At 42.7% G+C, this 11,855-nt stretch overlaps 1 protein-coding gene across 1 annotated transcript in view; it reads left to right on the plus strand.

Annotated features, from left to right (window-relative positions):
* tmod1 (tropomodulin 1) overlaps positions 1–10,235 on the plus strand; it is a 68,452-nt gene extending 58,217 nt beyond the window's left edge. The window contains exon 13 of the transcript XR_009768716.1: positions 9,964–10,235. The gene's annotated coding sequence lies outside the window, so the exon portion shown is untranslated. The remainder of the gene's footprint in view (positions 1–9,963) is intronic.
* The last annotated feature ends 1,620 nt before the right edge of the window (positions 10,236–11,855 follow it).

Genomic DNA, 11,855 nt, shown 5'->3' on the forward strand with positions numbered 1-11,855 from the left:
CCATTCATGTACACACATAGCGCAAACATCTTTCTGTCTATTCTCACACACACCCAATGTACGCAACTCTAGCCGCCCATTTGCGTGCACAAAATTCAAACAGTGGTCTGTCCATCTAAATACACAGTTAAATTGAAATGGAATTAAATTCTCATACACATACAGTATAATGCATATGTTATTCTTCGAAGGGAAATATCTCATACCTCATGGCTATTTACAGCAGAAGTTGTCCTTTAAATAGGATGATCTCCTGCTCGCAGAAATGTTGTCTTTCATTATTCTGTTTGAGGTTCTGGTAACGACAAAAAGGTCTGTTGGGGTGATGCGACACGACGAGCTCTTCGAGAAATACGCTTGAATGTTTGTAAATGTGTAGGGAGTCAAAACAGAGGCTCTTTTTACAGGAAATATTGGCATCAGCAGACTATTTGCACACCCGGCAGACACAGAGCAACGCAAATATTGAATGCAACTGCTTCACTGGCCACCTGGAGAGAACCTCCCTCACTCCACTTTTAGTGCTAATTTGGGCTAAGCAAACTCGAGAAGGGAAGTCTATCAGTCTTTTAATTGACTGAGTCTTTGCTGTGTTCACCGAGTTGTCAGCACAACTGCCTATCGGCGTTGGGAACGCCGTCAAGCTTGAAAGGTGTCACATATGGTTAGCAAGCTTACTATTCACTTGAAATACGTGACTCTTCCTTGAAAGTGCGGTTTCAGTCAGCCAAACAATCTTCTCAAATAGATTGAATCGGAATATGAAAACACAAATACATGACAATTGTTGTCCCTTTGTTTTTTGGTGTGTTTGGTTTCTTCAAACACAAGCTGTCAAATACAGTGGGGGAACAATGTGTTGCTTTCTTTGTGGCCCTTTTCCCACCACTCGAAGCAATATTGCCTGTTTTGAGGAATGAACACACAGCTGAGCACTGATGAATATGCACTGGAACAACCTTTGTTTTTCCTCGTCAATTCATAAACAGTATGTCCATAGCTTATATGTCTATACTGTACGTCCAATGCAAACGTGTGTTAAACCCAAGGTTTGTTGTGTAACTGTAGCCCACCAGAATGTATTAGATACAATTAATTTTGATGAATGTATGCAATTTTTGGGGCAGATTAGCCTGTAATTTATGAACGTCAGTTACACTCTTAACTGTGCTTTCAGCTACTTACTTACATGTCCAAAAAATGTGCATTGGGATTATTGGGGTCATCTACGAACATGAGTTTCTAGTTACAGTATACTGTACAAAGGTCACGGGCAGTAATGCAGAAAAATGATTGGGGGACAAAACCGAAGTCCCAACTAAACAGTACATAGATCAAATACAAGAAAATGTCGCCCAAAGCAATACTTGATCCACACCCATGGAACAGTCATGTGCCGTGTGGTTCTATGGCACAATTTCAGCAAACACATTCCTCTTTATACACACAACGGAAGCCGTGGTAAAAAAAAAAAAAAAAAAAAAAAAAAAAAAGTACATAAATTATGAATATAATATGCAAGTGTTTACCTCCTTTTTTCTAACAGTGTTTTGCTATCTGGCCCCCTAAAATAGCTTGCCCCAGCAAATGCTTAAAGCGGCCTTGCATTTCCCCCCGTCGCTACATTGGTAGACTCAATAGGAATGGACAGACAGAGAGCACACAGAGGACCAGGGGGAGCTTAAAATGCTGCATCGCACATCAATTAATCAAGACGCAGGAGACTGTGTCCAGTCGACCCACTGTGGCACCAACGCATCCATCACCTTGTTTATAACCCGGAAACGCTCTGAGACAACTGCAGCATCCAGTGCGTCCGCACACGCACACGTGACACATGTCCACAATTGAAACGTTAACCGTTTGAGGTCAAACGTATAAATTCACTGCAAGGTTTTCAAAATTGAACATTAGATGTTTTTCTACGTTAAGACCTTAGCGCACCGCGCGTATCCTCTGACAGCCACATTTGAAGAAGGCGCTCACTTCCGTTGCACGAGTTGTTGAATTCTCAGCAACTCTGGATGAGGTGTTCAATAATGAATTCAGATTATTTGGGGTGACTTTCAGCTAAGTTTGAATACATTTATCAACTGAACCCATCTCAACATGCAGACTGTGTGTTGCATGCTGTATGTACAAAACGAGAGAAGTCAAGGTATGAGCTACTGAATTGCCATTTCAATCTCCAACAGCCATTTTTAAAGGAAAATACAAACAGCAGAGTTCCACAGGGACTGTCTGCCATTCCAAAAAGGTCAGAATTAACATAGTGCTGCTGTCACACAAAGCGGTGCTGTTTTTGACACATCTAAATATAATCATATAGGAAGGTTTAAGTGTCAAAGACAGTGTTTATCTTCCAGTCGTGGTCAACTTCTTTTTTACACTAAACCAATTCATGTTGAAAAATGAGATGTGCATCAGGGACATGACGTTTATGTTTCTATGGCATTAAATTTAGTGACGTGTTTTATTATTGTAATGTATTAATATTTCTGTGGTTGTCATATTTTTACACGTATTTAAGAATGATAAAATGCTACTGGAAATTGCAAAATTGCCAGTGTAGTTAATCAAGGTTTTAGGGCAATTATGCTATGGCAAAATTTGAGGTCGACCACCATCACAGAACAGATTGTGTTCAGCCTATAAAGTTCCAGTCTATTTCCGTGACAGTCTTATGGTGGGATATACGGTATAAAATACTGAATTTAGTTGGACATAAGAAGTTAAGAACTGGTCTTTCTCTTGATTAGTTGCCTATGTGGAAGTTGTCCTTCTCACACAACTCGTCTTTTCATGCATCTCTCTACCATGACAGCACCATTGTGTCATGGGACAGCAATTTAATTTAGCAATTTAATGGCATTTCCTCCGGCAAGTTCAAGTAAAAAGGCATCAGTTTGTCTTCGTGCATCAGTAGATCCTCAGCGAAAGGCTTTTGAAATTTTGGCAGCATCCTTTTTTCATGCTCAGATACCAGCATACAGTACCAAAATATCCGACCTTAAAAAAAATGAAAGGAAATTGTGAGGATAATGCATTTCAAAACATCCCTGAACCTTTAGTTTGCCATTCGTAGTAGCTGCGTTGGCCAATGCAACAGGAAACTGGTCAATAACAATTGCTATGGGGAAGACATCAGTTCTGCTGAGTGTTGACAGTTAAACATTGTGTCCTTCATGTGTACTTTGCATCGGACTGCATTGGACCCCAATGGGAAGGTAGTTAACACCTGACCTAGAAACCTCACTCGTGCTAATACGATACCACTGCACCATATCAGAGCGTTGTCCATTGAGAACTGTTTATTTATATACATTTATGTGTGTATGGACAATCCCTGTTTGTCATGCCGGTTGAACTCCATGCCTTTTACAAAGTTACCGCTGACATCAACACATCCCTGTGCCATGTAGGAGGTTTTGTGTTTATGACATTAGATGACAATGAGGAAGGTGTGTAAGCCACTTCATGAGAACACTGAGTAACTCTGCTCTGACAACATAAAATTATATAATTGTAAATTTTTTTTCAAGATAAAACCATCTCAACTGTTTAGTACATTTTAGAATTAGTAGCTGCATTTGGACATGAACATCTTTTAATAGGATTTCTCTCTTTCACACATATTACCATATTCATTCAGCACTTTGACCTCTGCGAGGTTGTTTTGTGAAGTCAGAGGGGAGGAGCGATTTAGCTTTTGCATTAGTCTGCTGTCCATCATCCGTGCAGCACTCTCAAGTCCCTAGAGAGGGTGGAGGAAAGGCAGAGGCAGAGGGGGAGAATAAAGACAGGAGGGGGAGGGGGCTGAGGTATTGAAGGTAATAGTACGTGTGTGTGTTCGTGTCCATCAGCCCGCGAGGCCTTCAGAGGTCCCGTGCAGAGCAGTGCTGCTGCTGTGCTGCAATGCGTAAAGGCATCTCTTCATGCGGAGAACCGACCGGCTGACTTGCTGGCTGCCTCTGAGATGAATGCATTGCAAAGGTGATAACTATCGTGCTCCTCTCGTCATTTATAGACTCTCGGCATCTCTCAACAGCTGACTCCACGGGGCTGCACCACAAGAGAGTAAGTCCAAATACTGTGGTAACTAAGACAGCAACATGGGTCACCTCGGGGATGCTCTATTTCAAAGGGACCTAGATGGTTTATGGTGTACTTTTAATGGTCGAGACATCACTTGTTGGACAATACAGGGTATGACTGCTAAATTCTGCTCATTTCTTAAAAAAATTTTTCACCTGCAATTCTTTATGAAATCAGTTATCTGAAGTGCATCTGACTGTGAATACATAGCAATTGCAGCTATAGACTAGTAATTCAATTGTAAAAGTAATATATTTAGGACAAATCTCTCAATGTTTAGTGCTGTTTTTGGAGTCATTTTCTTCGTGTGTGTCTGTTCCTATCAGCTGTCTTTAAACCTATACCGATGCACTAAAAAAAATTTACTTCATTTTTAGTTGCGCGTGAGTAAAATGTGGTAAACTATTATCATTTTACCCCTTTTCTTAGAAAATAATCAAGTAATATACAGTATGCTAGTCACATTTTAATCAACCAATGTACATGTTCAAATGAAGTAAATTCAAATGACTTCTTTTTTTTCACGGTGGTTGGAGACAGGAGATTTTCACTGGGGCGTGGCACCAAAGCTAACCAGATTGTGGTGTCAAGAGATCACTTCCTGCCTGATGACCAGCAGCGTGATGAAGGAGTGGCGAAGGAAGCAGCTCAGTATGACAACTGGAAACCCTCCATTGTAAAGACATGAAAACGGCATGTAAACAAGGGTGTAACTGCTGGGTGGTTAGGATCTATTGGGATTTTCACTCACTCGATTGCAGGACATGAAAGAAAATCGAGGAATGCAACCACAAGGATACAAGTAAATATGAATTTTCTCTTCTCCCTGAGCTGTGACCAGAGCGGCACGTTTCAAGTTCATTTCTTCACTACACCCTCAGGGTTATGACTGTTAACCTGCTTCCTCTGCCTTTGTCAACTGCAAGGTGTAAGAAGCGCAAATCTCCCTGCAACCTACAACTCGTCTGCCTCCTAACTACACGTGATGTTGAAATAGAAGTAAAACTGCAGAAGGCAGCCCCCCATCTCACTTTCAGTAGACTTGGAAAGAACCTAGAGTGGGGAGTATGGTGCCTCAGAAAGCCTGTGCAGTAGTACAGTCACGGAGTAATGCAGGGGAGAGATGAGCATGACAGGATGGGGCAGGCGCTCCATTCACACCCACTGCGTAGACACACAGGAGCAGGAGGGAAGTGCTCTGGACAGCAAGTGCAAAGATTTGGGATTCCTCTGGGTAGATTTCACACATATTTCATTTAGTTTGTTGTTTGCATTTATGGGTAAGGTATGTAACGATATTGCTCACCAAAAAAAGGGGGGGGGGGACACATAATCATCACACTAACTGCATGTAAGTCAGTCACACATCTGAGATATCAACCTGTCAAGGAACTAATAATAATTGTAATATTATCCATCCATCCATCCAATGTCAACACCGCTTATCCTGGTTAGGGTCACTGGAGCCTATCCCAGCTGACTTCGGGCGAAAGGCGGACTACACCCTGAACTGGTCGCCAGTCAGTCGCAGGGCACATATAGACACAGACAACCATTCGCACTCACATTCACACCGTCACTGAGTGGGAACTGAACCCACGCTGCCCGCACCAAAGTCAGGCGAGTGCACCGCTACACCATCAGTGACTTGTAATATTGATCCTAAATAATAACAATTTCACCTGCTGCTGTGCAAATGGAGGAAGAGGAAATAAAAGGCAATAGCAAGAATGTGAAGGAAATGTGGACTTTTTAATTGTTTGAAAATACAGTAGCTGAGTCTCTGAGGTGCCTGCACACATGTCGAGTGTGAAGTTACGCAACCAACAATTTTTTGTGTTTCCCATTTTGGAAAATGCATCGATAAAGGCCTTGTCACATTGCACTTCGCAAGGCCCGAGCACTGTCGATGAACCTGTTCATTTTGTATGTGCTGACAGGGTGCGGTGACGGAAAGTCGTGTCACGGCACAGCGCGACATGTAAGATGGGTGGGTGTTTGCCACAACGCACACCCTTGAATTAAAAACTGTTTAGTTTGAGAGCTGCATCGCTGTGACGTCGGAAGGCCAACCAATAGGAGAGGTTTTAGTGGAGTGATTTCAGAGTGCTAATATCAATAGACCAACGAGTGCGAAAAGCTTCCCTGTTTTTTCCTGGTAAGGCTGCTACACAAGCATTTCCAAAAATGGCAAGCTTGCACTTGGCAGTGTCATCCTTGGCCTTGAGCCGTTCAGCTTTCGGACAGCGGTTGGCACAAAAGGGCACGCCGTGACCCAAAGTTTTGCTATGTCTCCTAGCACAATGCCAAGACTGGAATGAGGTACCAGGAAAGAGGTTAGTTGGTTAGTGATGGTCTGGGTTGGCATATCCTTAGAGAACCGTTGTAACATCCACATGTAAGCCAGCGATACCCTGCCTGCTGTACCAAGATGAGATCCCCAGAAAGTATTGGCAGAGCAAATTCTGGTGCCTTTGACTGGCTCGCATCCTATTAAGCACCTCAGGAACATTATGTATTGTGTCCCTCACTCCTCCATGCTCCAGGAGCTGAGTGAAATGCTTTATCGAGGTCTATAAACGTCTCAACGGGAGCATAATTCTGTCGGCAATGGATTATTTCAAGTTTACATTTATTGTTCATTCATTCATTCATTCATTTTCCGTTCTACTTATCCTCACTAGGGTCGCGGGCATGATGGACCCTATCCCGGCAATCTTCGGGCGAGAGGCGGGGTACACCCCGAACTGGTCGCCAGCCAATCGCAGGGTACATTTATTGTTCTTACATTATTTTGTTCTCAACTAATTAGAATCTGTAAGCAATAAAGCCATGAAATAAACTGGATTATTTCATTCATCTACATCTGGGATGTGCCTGTAAATCTTCTCATTCATCCAGGTCATTTCATTCTCAAGACATTGAATCGATCACAACTGGACTGTTCTGATTGTCTTAGAAAATGTTTCACATCGCAACCAAGCAGGCTTCATCATTTCATGCACAAGGCTAGGACAACACTAACCTGGGTCCCCGAGGCGTTCCCAGGCCAGCCGAGAGACCTTATTCTCTCCAGTGTGTCTCCTGGGTCATCCCCGGGGTCTCCTCCCAGTGGGACGTGCCCGGAACACCTCACCAGGGAGGTGTCCAGGAGGCATCCTAATCAGATGCCCGAGCCACCTCATCTGGCTACTCTCAATGTGGAGGAACAGCAGTTCCTCCACATCGTCCCTCCCGGATGACCGAGCTTCTCACCCTACCTCTAAGGGAGAGCCCAGACACCCTGCGGAGGAAACTCATTTTGGCCACTTGTATCCGGGGTCTTGTTCTTTCGGTCACGACCCACAGCTCGTGACCATAGGACAGTGTAGGAACGTAGATAGACAGGTAAATTGAGTGTGAATTCCTCACTGCACTTGACTGCATATTGCTTTTTCTGGGTATGGGATGTCCGGTGTTTAGGGTGTACCTGTAACAGCCTTTGTCTCAGGGTGTTACCATGTTTGAAGTGAACCGGTATGTTGTGTTGGTTAAAATTCCTTCTGAGTTTCTCAAGCAGACCTGATACATCTGGAATGACAATATTGCTGCGTGTGTCACTCTTTTCTTTCTCATCCACCTTGCTCTTGTCCCTTCTGGTATGTGTGCTTCATTGTTTTAGCAGTGTGCTTCACTGATTGCCAAGGAAATTCTGATATGAATCTATACCCATGAAATTCTTTTATGAGGCTTGGGCTGCCTACCCCCTCGTGATTGTTGCAGGTTTGACAACACTAAATCTATACATACTGTAGTGTTGTTCGTGCATTCCTTACACATGAAAACAAAAGTTACAATGTTGTACCTTTACCCTCAAAAGATGCTGCTTCTGTAAACTTTTATAGTTTTGCCCCTGGAAAAAGGTACCATCCATCCATTTTCCGTACCGTAGCCAATTGCAGGGTACATGTAAACAAACAACCACTCACACTCACATTCACACCTACGGGCAATTTAGAGTATTCAGTTAAACTACCATGGATGTTTTGGGGAGGAATCCGGAGTTCCCAGAGAAAACCCATGCAAGCTCAGAGAGAACATGCAAATTCCACACAGGTGAGGCTGGATTTGAATGTGAATTTGAAAACAGTGAGGCAGATGTGATAGCCAGTCGTCCACCGTGAAAGTGGACGACTGGCTCTAAGTGAAAGCTTAATGCAATAGTGTCCCTGAATATCACTGGAAGATTACCCCTTCCTGTGTATCACATCACAACAGCTGATGTTACACATTTCAAAAGGCACCATGGTCAAATAACAGTGACTGGTTCAAAGCTACATTACATTACTTATGGTGACGCAGCAAAAAAACAAAAACAGCAGTGTTGACCGGATCAGGACCAAAGTGTCATTTCCCCCTGAGGAGACAGACTGTACTGAAGGCAGTAACCCCACAGAGTGCAACCCGTGACAGACCACACCGGTCCAAACAGATGCCCCTTTGAGCTACAATGGGTGGGCATGTCTTTCAGAGTCACATGTACTGCACTGCAACAAGCCATTGTTTAAAATAGTCTGATAAGCTCGTGAATTTATGTTTTATCCAACTCGATCTTTTTATCTGATCTATACGATGGTGTGTTATTGTCATCATCATCATCATTTCCTTATATCAATAAGGAAATGATGATCAATAGGTCAGCGCCATAGTATGGCTCAATGAACCAAATGCATACATGCCCACACAGACGGGCACGACCACTGTTTTCTTTATGTGTCAGGAAAACACATATGCATATGCAGTCCATCCATCCCAACAGTAATAAAGATTGTGCTGACAAGGCTTCTTACAGTAACCATCAATGACTCATGTCCATTGTGTGTGTGTGTGTGTGTGTGTGAGTGAGAGAGAGAGACAGAGAGAGAGAGAGAGAGTGTGTGTATTTGTGTGTGCGTGTGTGTGTGTGTCATACTGTAAGCCAGCCTCCAGAGAGAAAAGGGGAGGGAAAAGTGAGAGAGTAGTGAGAAGTATTATTTTTTCCCCTCATATTTGGAAGGAATGTTCCCACATGAAGGCATATGAGGCCAATGCAAGGCCATGATAAAATAGGATCACATCTGGATTTAACGGCAAAAAGTCAAAAATGGGAAATGAATTCACTGGCTTTTGGAATATATGGGAAAAAACTACTGTACACTCTGTTACTATAACCATTAGATTATAGATGAATATAACTATGGTCTCCATTCACACGAGAGTGTATAATTTGACAACCAGACCAAGATTGCATGCGATGCATATGTGGTTCATGAACAGCCTTGTGAGTTAACAAAAACAAACTTTCAGTCGGACTCTATTTGAACTGTAAATTTAAAACATGCTCCAACAATAAGGTCCACAGTGAAAGCTACTTTCTTCTCGAGGACCATGAATCAGGAGTTATTGATTTATGGGTATTTCCTGGTCCCATGCACACACACATGCACGAAAACTGCTGATGGCGAGCTTTCCAATTCAACAGAGCTCTGTGAATACATTACTGTATATGGACACTCAGAGTTGCCATGCATATTTGATTAATTTAAAAAGGTAAGGCAGTAGGAGAGGTATGATGGCTCAACTGTTCTTGCTGTCAGCAAAACACAAATTCTCTGTTTATCATTATTCAGACAAATGCAGCAGGAAGGGTACCATTCGATGGCCAGTTCTGTGGTTGAATTAACTCTGATCTTGATATTTTATTATTACTTTCATTCTTATACAGTTGGAGCTACAGCAAATGAAGACAGTGTTATTTGTGCATGAGTTGTGAAAACGTTGCTCCTCCTCTAGATTACTCCAGCAGAAGACGTCAACACAGTCTCTCCCTGTTTTCATTTGACTTTGCAGATATGATGTGTGCCCTTGAGAGAGACCTTGCTTTGCATTGCAGTCATTATGGTGGTCACAAGTACAGGACTCTGGCTGCACCACTGCCTCCCTCTGGACAATGAGCAAAAGTGCATACAGCAGTTGAAATGCTGCAACTACTGGTGAAGGGAACCATTGGTGTCAGAGCGTTGATGGAATGTCTTCAAAAGATAGAGGTCGTCTGTTGTACTTTGTTAATCAATAATCCCACAAAAACAGTGTTTACAATTAGTAGAACGAGAGCGGAATACATTGGGTGGAAGTTAAAATAAAATTGAATTCCATACCCATGACCTTATGATTCACTTTTTCAGATCAGCATCAGCATTACAAATCTTTAATGTAAGCAAGTACCCCAATGGCACCACACACACACACACACGCATGCACACACACGCAAGCAGACACACACACACACCATGTTTTCCTTTGTGCATCCGCTTCCGTCTAAAAGTTGTCCATCATCTCCACACCCACTCACACCCACGGCAAATACATTTCTCTCTTAAGGGATCCTGGCTCACCAGGAAATCTTTAGTTCTTATGCAACCTGACCCTGCATTGCAGCACGCAAAGTACGAACAACAGGTATGGTGCTGCAGCTAGAGTATGTGTTTGTGTGCGCATGTGAGATTTTTTTCAATTTATTTCAAGGATAGCCCCTTGAGATGGATCATCTCATTTTACAGGCGGCTCTTATCATACATAAATATAATCACAAGCAATATAATTAAAGGTAATTCAAGAACATCAAACATTTAAGCACATAGACACCTGCACCATACACAAACACACACACACACACAAAATCACTCACATTTAATATAACGTACACACAGGGGCTTACCACCAGATTATGGGCCCCCATACCACTCCATCATGGAAGGCCCCATGGGATGCAGATAAAGCTTTCCTCCCAAAAATTACTTGACAATGTGTGTGTGTGTGTGTGTGTGTGTGTGTGTTGGGGGGAACGTGTTGCGGTCCCCAAATGTTTTTGTCAACGGGAGGGGGAGGATGGGTGGCGGGGGGAAGGGTGGGTGCTTCGTAGGAGGGAGTGGATGGATATTTCCGTCAACTGGGGGGTGGGTAGGGCCCTCTGCCGCACAGCGGCATAACTACAGAGAGCCATGTTTGGACTTGATTAAAATCGTATTTTAATGAGTGTTGAATTTGTGAAATGTCAGAACTGGAGGAGTATAATAGTTATAAATGGATACTGTATATAATTGATTAAAGATATTTTTTTCCAAATATTTTTGCTACGGTATTAATAATTGAGATAGGTCTGTATGTAAATGTTGATGTCTGTGGGGTCACCTCCTTTATGGATAGGGGTTACTCTGGCACACTTCCAGGGTGTGGGGGTTTTAGCAGCTGCCAAAATCAGCCAGGGGAAATGATCAAACATGAGAGGCAAGTTCAAAGAACTTAATCTCCAGACCTGGACCAGAACTGCGTCCAGAATTTAGGTCATCAATGACCCGCTAAACATTAGTTGGTGTGATAGTTCTAAAGGAAAAGGAACTGCCAATTCTGTTCTGGATCATGTTTTACAGTCACAGTGAGAATAACGAGACACGGAAATACCAATTGTGGAAGTGTTGGCTAAATACCTCTGCAAGTGATGATGGTTCAATGACAGTTTCATTGTTTATTCTGATATGAGTAGCTTTCTTGTGATTTATTGGTTCTACTTGTACTGTTGATTCTCTTGGAAAATGGCTTCAGGTTCCTAAAACTAGTTGACAGTCCTTATAATGATTTGCCTTTGCATTTCTAGTATTGGGTTTATTGGGGTCATTTATTTCTCCACCCTTCACATTAATCAGTAACCAAGAAGCAGTTCTCTCATGTGTCATCAAGGTTGG

The sequence above is a fragment of the Phycodurus eques genome, chromosome 6 (assembly GCF_024500275.1).
Source record: "Phycodurus eques isolate BA_2022a chromosome 6, UOR_Pequ_1.1, whole genome shotgun sequence".
Classification (NCBI taxonomy): domain Eukaryota; kingdom Metazoa; phylum Chordata; class Actinopteri; order Syngnathiformes; family Syngnathidae; genus Phycodurus; species Phycodurus eques.